Raw genomic sequence first — 9,860 nt, 5'->3', positions numbered from 1 at the left:
AGAAGTGGCTCTCAGCCAACAAAGAGGCGTCGGGCACTCAGTCCAGAGGACCATGAAAGGATTGCAGCAGAGGTGAATTTATGTTGTAGAAATCAGTCACAGTCCATGTTACACTGTAGTGTAGTGTTAGATTTTGGTGTTTTTTAGTAATGTACCTTATTTAAAGTTTCAGAGTTATAATCTGTTTAAGTCCCCACACCCATCCTGTTTCCATCTGGGTGTTGAGTACCCTTTCAAATGCAAGCTTTCCACCGAGACTTAGGTGCCGAGAGCCATTGGAAAGCAATGAATAAGCTGTGCCGTTTGGGGGTGTTAGACTGGAGAACCTTGTAAGACCACACAGATCTGTAACCAAGAATTAAAGAGCTAAACTGTCTTTCACCATCAAATTCGATTAAAACTCTTTCTTTCCTGAACACAGTTGGAAGCAACAGCAGCTAACAGTACTAATTTTAATTAAGAAGAAAAACAGAAGCGTTCTTCAGTAGTATTTTTATTTTAGTCTTTGTGGAAGGATGTTTGCCAACTTTTGTGTAGATGAAATATGTTTATTAGGGACTAAACTTAAAAGCTTGAAATGTAACTGCAAGTAGTTGAACTAGTATAAAATTAAAGCTATAAGCCTAACAGTTCAAAATTAATATTGTCTTGGTGAAACTAACCTGTGATTTATTAGTAGAAGTGATTGAATGTTTTAAGTAAAGACCATGTGAAAAAAGGGTTTAAAGAAATGTTGAATGCTTGTAAAGAAACAGAAGGGTTATTACAGTTGGCAATTTGATAGTGGAAAGATCAAGGACATACACTGCAGAATGGTAAACATCTCACAAGACTTAAGCAATAATCTTCAGCAGTCACATATTCACATTTTGTCCAGCAGATGGCAGCAGAATGCTCTATAAATGACCTTGGAGTTAGCTAATATTTTCCTACTCTTTATGACTTCATAGAATGCAACAGTGTCAGTAAAAATGACTTTAGTAGTTCCATATTTAGAAATAGAAACACCTTGAAGGCCTACCCAATGCTCAATGGAAACAAGCTGAAGACAGAGCTTAGCCTCGTCTACAGCAAGGAAGAGTTCAAAGCCTGTCGTGGTGCTGTGGACCTATTTCAGTTGTTTATGGAGAATAATCTAGAAGAAGTCTTTTCAGAGACTGTCAATCTCCTAAAGGTCATCATCACCACACCCATGACCACAGCAGAAGCTGAGAGGTGCTTCTCAACCTTGAAAAGAATTAAAACTTTTCTCAGAAACACCATGACCCAGGAGAGGCTGAATCAGAGACTGTAAAAAATATGGACAAAGCTACTGTGACGTCACCCATTGACTCTCCGTGGGTCTCTAAAACACGTTTTGAAGCTCAATGGCAGGCACGGCCATGTTGTCGATTTGGAGCCAAAACCATAGAGTTAAGCAGTTCTGTGATTTTTACAATTTGATTGACAGTCCGGTGCGGAAAAGCCCATCAACCTGAACGAACGACTGCAGAACTCGAGGCTAGCTGACTGTCTGCCGTTATGTTTTAAAATATATTAGCAAATATTTACAGAGTTTAATTTACATCTGTGACTGTACTGTGTCATGTAATCACGTTATATGCATGACATTAATAATAAAATCATGTTCAGTTATCTTCAATTTATGTTTCTTAGCAAAACGAATATGCTTAGCTAGCATAGCTTGCCAGTGAGCTAGGCTATCCGTGGTTAGCTCACGCATTAGCAATATGAACCACAGGGGAAGAACATCGACTACACTGATGGTCAATCAATCAGAGGTGATTTTTGTCTAGGCTAATTTTCATAACTGTCTGGTAGACCTGCTGTTAACCAAGCAAGTTATCACCGTAGGTTTTCGCCACAGTCAGTTAATGAGCCAGTAACTGCTACTCCATCGCCATTTGTGGTGTCCACTTGCTGGGTGACGCTAGCTGACCGATCGTTCGCAAGTCACTTTTAAACGAATAAAAATTAACACTGTCAGCGGTGATTAACAAATCTACCAAGTATTTTAATAACTGATCTGCAGGCGTGTAAATATGACAACGCACTTTGTAGAGCAAGTTTTCCACCTGGTGCATGAAGACAAAAATAATGTACATTGAATTTCTAATTGATATTATTATTATTTTCTTGTAGATCATCAAAACCAATAGAGAAAAGCCAATATACACAAGGAGCTCCCAGGACAGATTCTGAGAACCACTGGCTTAAATGCTATTGTCGGTCTCTTAAATGCTAAAAACATGTTCCTATCTAAATGCCAGTCTTACATTTATGGTTCATTTCGTTAAATTCTGTGCGTGTGATTTCGTCGTGTGTTGTATGTTGTCCAGCAAATAAACCGTAAGACTCTTAATTTGCTTTGTGAAACTGAAAGTTTTGCAGTGTTTATCCCAAAATCGGGATTATAGTAGCTTTGTCACATCCATGAAGCATGGCCCATGTAGACATTTACGGAATGTACACGACTGACAAGCCGTCAAACACGTTTGACAGATTGAATATTTGCCGATTAGGGTTAGCTAGCTAGTCAAATGGCTTGGTAGCTGAAGTTGCGAACTCTTTTAGCATAGGCTACTGGACTATCAAATATAAGCGTTAGCTGATTTCACTTTCTGCCAACTAATTATTTGGTTAAGCAGGCTAAAGGAAATAGTAAAAATGACTTGGCTACCGAAAAAAACTTCAGAGGAGGATTATTTTAGTGCAGCTGTAAATAGCACACGCCATAATGAAATCACTACGAAATGGGATGTCTACATTTTCTGACTTCGCACAGGTGGACCATGGACGATGAGTCGGAGCCGCAATGTCAAGGCCAAGAGGTGCCACCTCCCACCCCAAGTGACCATAGACTGTAGCCCCCAATGTAGCTTAGTCCTCCACAGTAATCAGGAAGTGACACAAACTGTACAACAAGACCAGGAAATGAGCTTCAGAAACAAAGTCTGGTTTTGGCCGCTTGGGCTGAATGCATTGGTCATGCTGTCAATGGAAAAGAGACTGGTGACTGAAATAACTGACTTTAACCAGAAAGTAATTGAGAAATTTGCAGGCCAGAAGGAAAGGAGGGCAAAATTTATGTTCAAGTAGTGCTACTGGCCAGTGTTTAGGCAACATTACAGTGTGTTGTGTTGTTGTTAGATTTCTTTTTTTTTTTTGTTTTTTTGCTGAGCAAAAAAGTGCTTTTTTAAGTTTATTAAAGTTTTAAGTTTTTTAAAAGTGCTGCTTCAGTTTGTTTGTCCCCCCCAAAACTGTCCATACTGTCCATGAGTAGTTGCGAGTCCTATTGGATACATTAATGGGTTACTTGGCCAGTCCTGGGCCCTATTCCATCAAGGCAGATAAAGGAAAATCCTGGCTTATTTTGTTAAGCCTCGCTAATTTAAGTGAGAGTTCCGTTCCATTACTGTGGCTTATAGGATTCCCTGCTCAGTAACCAAGGTAACTTATACAACTAAACTTGCCTGCGCCATAGCGGGCTAACTGTCAAGCTTAATTTAGCTGTGTTTCAAAGAATTTACAACCGGCGGAAACAGAATCCCAAAAGACAGTTCCGTCAAGTGTCTTTTCACACTCGCATCACTTTTGTCAAGTGTCTTTTCGCACTCGCATCACTTTTGTCATGTGTATGTTCGGAAACATAAGTTCAGACCTTTTTCTCACAATGTGACCAAGCATGAATTTACATGTTTACATTAGTTCCAAAGAATGTATTAATAAAAATAAACAAGTTAAGAAAATCATGTCTTACCACTTTCACTGTCTTCAAAAGCCAATAGGGTAATATACATAGGCCTAGGCTATATTAGCCTCGCGAGCCAGGCTCTTTTTTTCACTTCGTTCAACAGAGCCTGGCCGATGCCTTGACATTCTAGGCATAAGCAATCAGAGTGTGGTGACGATTTTGGCCAGGCGTGGTCTGAAACGTACACCGGAAAAACATTACCGGAGGCAAACTTTTCCACAGACCCGCATCGGTTCGCCACTATTTGGGGAAAATGGCTAACATTAACATCAGAGCACCGACGATGCCATCAAAGTTTATCACCGAGATATGCGGAGTCTGCGGTTCAAGTTTCGATAATAAAAGAAACAAACACAATTTATTTATTGCTGATAAATTTATTTATTTAATTCCATTTTGGTTCAACAATTCCACTTGCTCCAAAACAGCGGTTACTACAAACGGAATCGTTCACAAAGATACGGATGAAAATTCGTCCCGTAGCCATGCGTTAAATACGGAACACCTATTCTACTGTCCAAATAAGGGAGGATTCTATTTTTGCGGGATGGTTGGCATCCCTAAATGAGGCCAGTAACTAGAACCGTGATTCAACGTTACCATCTATTGCAAAATTGGACATTGAAAAGGGGAGGGGACATAACAACAATCCAAAATCGAAAGAATAATGTTGCTGTTTTAACTGCTTTAGAATGCTGGATTTTGTAGTGCATTGATTTTAGAACTGTTAAAAGGCCGAGGTGTTCCTTTACTGAGAAATAATGCCCACTCTTGGACCAATCAGAATCGAGTATTCAGCTAAGCCGTTATATAAGTCCAGTTAGCCAACGTTAGCCCTGCTTGTAATAGTCAATTAAAATGTATTTCCTTTTCCATCCCCTTTTGTAATTAATAGTTGTAAGCCTTTGAATTTTCATTATTGATTAGTCTTATATGTATATGTGGAATTGGCTGAGATTCAAGGGGCTGGCTCTGTCTGTGGCAGAGATGCAGGTTCAGTAGGCCCAGCATAGTGTGACACCCTGCCTCCTGCTCCGGCTATTACTTCCTACTGGTTGTGCTCTCCTCCCCTTTCAGGAAGTGGCAGCAGAGTGGAGGTCATTAGTGGGAGGAGGTTCACCTGGGTGGCTGGTCTGGAGAGCCTATTTAGCCCCCAGCTCAGTCTGTTTCACTCTCTCTCAGCTCCCACATGTGCTCCTGGCTTTTGTTTGTTCGATTTATCATTCAACTGGTTGCTATTTTCCATTCATCCATGCATTTCCCTACATCACTGATTTTTTTACATTTTCTTTACTTATTTTTGTAAATAGTTTGAGTTAATAAACAGTCTTCTTTTGACTGACATCCTTGTGTGTTCTCCCTCCTATTTTTGTCTGAAACGTTAGTTAGTTCATGACAATAGTTTACCTATGTAATCTGCTGGAACCACACATAAGGAAGGATACTCACTGTAGCCAAGCCTTGACCACTGTTCAGTCTGTCTGCATACAGTGGGTTCCAGAATTATTGGCACCCTTGATAAATATGCACAAAAAATGCTAAACTAAAAAATAATTGACATATTGACATAAGCTTTATTTTCCAACATGTGTGAACTAGTGTGCTTGATTAATGATTCATTGGAATCAACCAAAGTCTTAAATTTTTTAAATAAATAAAAATATTTCCCCAAAAAACAGGTTCCACAATTATTGGCACCCTTGGTTTAATACTTTGTGAAAACTCCCCTGGCAAAGATGACAACCATGAGTCTTTTCCTATAATTTGTGATAAGGTTAGAGAACACATTTGGAGAGAGTTTTGACCATTGCTCTATGTAGAACTTTTCAGAATCATTGATATCTTTGGGTTTGTGCTTATGGACACCCCCTCTTCAGTTCAGACCACAGGTTTTTGATGGAATTTAAGACTAGAGACTGAGATGGCTATTGGAAAACATGGATGTTGATTTCACTTAAGCATTTCTGTTTAGATTTTGATGTATGCTTGGAGTCATTGTCCTGGACAATCTACCTATGACCAAGTCCCTATCTTCTTAGCAGAGACAACCAAGTTTTCTGCCAGAGTTTCCTGGTACTTTGTTAAATGCATTGTGCCATTGATCTATAATAGTTCCCCGGGACCACTGCCAGCAAAACATCTCCAAAATATCAATGACCCACCTCCATATTTGATAGTAGGTATGAGGTGCTTCTCCCCGTATGCATTCCTCTTTTGCCGCCAAACATGTCGATGGTGTGTATGGTCAAAACGTTCAATTTTGGTCTCATCTAACAATAGCACTCTCTTCCAGTCATAATTCCAATGAGGTTTGGCAAGCTCCAGATTCTTGGTTTTGTTTATTCTGCTCAGTAAGGGCTGTCTTCGTGCCACCCTTCCAAAGAGTTAGTTGGTATGGAGGTGCCATTTAATGTTTTTTTTTTTTTTTTTTTAGACTTGTTGATCGCAAGAAACAAACCAATCTCTGCAATTTTTAAACAGTGATCCTTGGGTTATTAATGGCCTCCCTCACCATCTTCATCACCGTCCGTGGGGACACCATGCACTTGCTTCCTCTTCCTGGCAAATTTGCAACCATTCTATATGTTTTACACCTTCTTATTACAGTGCTAAGTGGTATGTTTAACCATTTATGTCTTTTTTTTGTACCCATTCCCAGACTTGTGATGGTAAATTACCATCGGTCTCTTCTGAATTGACAGTTATTTGGCTCTTCCCATGCTGATGGATGACAAAGGGATTTTGTGTGCTTGTTACCTCAATTTTATTCTCTAGTTAAACTGGAAGTGATGGAAAGACGCAACATAGTTCCTTCAGACTGAGATTAACTAAATTAAGTAAAATTGTATTGCCAATTTCATCTTGTTTGATTTTACTTACAATAATTGTTAAGGGTGCCAATAATTATGGCACCTATGGTTTTCAGAAAAAAATTAGATTTCTTAATAAAAAAACTTTGAAGCATGAGAATAAATGTATTGAAATAAATGTATATAGTTTTTCCATATGTTTGAACATAACATATAGATTATTATCTGTGTCATTTATTATATGCCTTTTTTCTTAATTTTTATTAAGGGTGCCAATAATTCTGGAGCCCACTGTAGCTCTGCATTTCTTTGTATGTGGGACATTCTTGTACAGTGTTGGTGATGCAGAAGGTCATGTGAAGGCAACTGTATGCCGGGAAATAAGAAGGGTATACCTTGCTCTAAAGCAGTACCTGAATATTTTAATCACTTTCCCTGGTCATCTTGAAACACAAAGAATCAAGGAGGCGTTTTATTCAATTGCAGGTATGTGGCTAAATGTAAAGTAGCCTACAGGTTGACAAGCCTTTGTATTAACTTAATCCTCTCCTTCAGGCTTCCCCAATGTTATAGGTGCAATAGACTGTACCCATGTGCGTATCCAGGCCCCATCTGGACCTGTAGAGGCAGACTGTCAATCGGAAATCTTTCCATAGCCTAAATGTACAGGTATGTACTGGGGGCAGCTGTCCATACACTGTCAGGCAGAATAGTAATAATTGGATTTGGATGAAATGTGCACATCTGTGATAATAGATCAAATTAGTTTGGATGTCAACACTTCTTTGGATTTAAATCCTGTTACCCTGGCAGTTGTTCACAGAAATGTCCATTTCAATGTCAGCCTTACACAAAGAAGCAACTGTACTGTACAGAGATGTTGTTTCACTTTACCTTATCAGCACATATCAATGAATTAAAAAAGAAACAAACAAAAAAAAAAAAAACAAATCAGGTATTTCCTTTCCTAACCAAATATGTCATAGGACTAACATGTAGCTGAAGAGGACCTATGCAAAAACCGATTTTAAATCATACACAATGTCATACCCAAAGTTCAAAATATTATTCTGGAATGTGAGACAAATATTCAGATAATTCTGAACTGGATTTTACATTTTGAAAGACACCACTGCATCAACCCTTCTTATTCATGCTGAGCAATTTCAAATGAATGCTCTGCCAAGCAAAGTGTGCCACATCATTGAAGGTCACCCTCCATGCTGTCAGATGACCTGCAATGGAAGTTGCCTGATATCCAATATTGAAGCAAAATAGCCTGGGTCTGTCCATGATTCAAGAATTTTTTGAGCATCATCACTGTCACAGAGGTTTGCACAAGGCAAAAGAATGTTGTTACTACCCAAGGTCTACTTAATCTACTTAACCTTAAGAATCTCATGTATATTTAACCAACACTTTTATTCTGTAGGGGAGTTTAATGGAGTTCTGCTTGGGGAGAGAGGCTATCCCTGTATGCCGTACTTGCTGACACCCTACCCAGAACCAGCAACAGAAGCAGAGAGGGCCTTCAACCATGGCCACACAAAAACCAGGGCACAAATTGAGATTGGTTTTGGCCAACTGAAATCTAGGTTTCAGTGCCTAAAAAGACTCAGGGTTACTCCAGACAGGGCCTGTGATATCACCATAGCCTGTGCAGTCTTGCACAACATTGCCATCCTACGCTGTGAGAGACTTCCCAGAATGTTGCTGGAGGAGCAATGGGAAGACATTGATCCAGCCCTTCAGGAACCCATAGATGGAAGAACTGTGCGGGACCTTTACAAAAATACCTATTTCAGTTAATCCCCATTTTATTCATGGTCACCTTTGTTTATCTAAAAGCTTAGCATTTATAATTTAAGAAAAAAAAAAGTGCGCCAAAGTTTGTTTTGAAGTTATTTATTCATTCACTCATTTTGTTAAAGCTGTGAAGACAAAAAAGCCCAAACCATGACCTTCTGCTGTGTTTAAATTTATACTTAGATCCTTCTCCAGTTTCTTTCTCTCCGTCCGCAACTTCTTAATTTTTAATTTTCGGTAGCATAGCTTCTCTGCATTTACACCTGCCAGGGAGCTCCTCTTGTCCTCATAAATGTTCCCTATTGTGCTAAAAACACTCTCACTGGGGACAGAGGAGGGTGGAGGAGTCAGGAACCACCTGACCAACGAGACAGCTTCAGAAAGCGGCCACTGTTCTGCTTCCACCATTGCAGAGGGTCACCTGATTATAATAATAAAAAATTCTTTTTTATCTGGATATAAAACATTGATATTTATTCTAGAAAAAAAGCTCAAAGTGTTTTAACAAACCTGTTTTCCGATCCAGAAGTGAATACTGAAATAATGAAAACAGTTTTCTTTGACTGGAGCTGTCATTAGCTAGCTAGCTAGCTGGCTATCAAAGCAAGCGCCATCGTCACCTCAAATTGGTAATGTTAATCCCATGAGCTTATTCGATATGAAAATAAATGCCTCAGTTAGTTAAAATAATACATTTTAGGGGTAAATCTAAATGTACACTGTCCCAAATATATATTGTATATATGAATCGGCACTCATGAATGATAACGTTAGCTAAGTGATGGTGGGCTAAGTAAGAGAGCACAACGAGGTCTGCAGCTCGATGCATCTCACGTTACTGGCTGTTGATTAGCTAGCTAGCAATGTCATTGTTAGGTAACATTCATCGGCAGTTTGCAAACATTTATTAAGACTGCAATTAATGAATGACTAACATTACTGTTAATACACTATTATTATTGACAATATTCAAATAGCTAGCAAGAGAAACATACCTTATTCTTCCTTGTCAATTTCAGTCAGTCACTCTTCCTCCACAGCTGTATCGGTCCTACATATCGGCTACATGTCGTCCTTGACTACCGATACAGATATGGTCCAAAAATGCAAATATCGGCCCAATATATCAGCCGTCCGATATATCGGTCGGGCTCTACTTAACTCTGGAATTTCTGTGACTGCAGAAATAGTCTCCTCATCAAGGGCTCTAGACATGCTGGCACCATCTCCCTGCAAATAGAAGAACACAGTTCTTCTGCAGTTGTTAAAGCAAAAGAAGAAAGAATTGCATAAGATGCACAGTGTTTTTACAAAATAAGGACTACTCACACATGGGTCAGGTAAGCCTTGGACATCTTGAGTTGGGGGATCTAGCAGGCATATAGTGTCTCCACTCACTGAAAGATATAGGCCTACCGTTAGTTTTTACCATTGAGAGACTGATACCTGTTGAGGAAAAGTAGTAGACAATACCTTTACATATTGCTCCC

At 39.2% G+C, this 9,860-nt stretch overlaps 1 pseudogene; it reads left to right on the top strand.

The window, feature by feature from the left end:
- Positions 1-1,024: 1,024 nt before the first annotated feature.
- LOC135251929 (putative nuclease HARBI1) lies at positions 1,025-8,373 on the top strand (annotated as a pseudogene).
- Positions 8,374-9,860: the final 1,487 nt, after the last annotated feature.

This window comes from Anguilla rostrata, chromosome 3 (assembly GCF_018555375.3).
Source record: "Anguilla rostrata isolate EN2019 chromosome 3, ASM1855537v3, whole genome shotgun sequence".
NCBI lineage: Eukaryota > Metazoa > Chordata > Actinopteri > Anguilliformes > Anguillidae > Anguilla > Anguilla rostrata.
The sequence above is the reverse complement of the archived record's forward strand: the minus strand, read 5'-3'. Positions and strand labels throughout refer to the sequence as shown.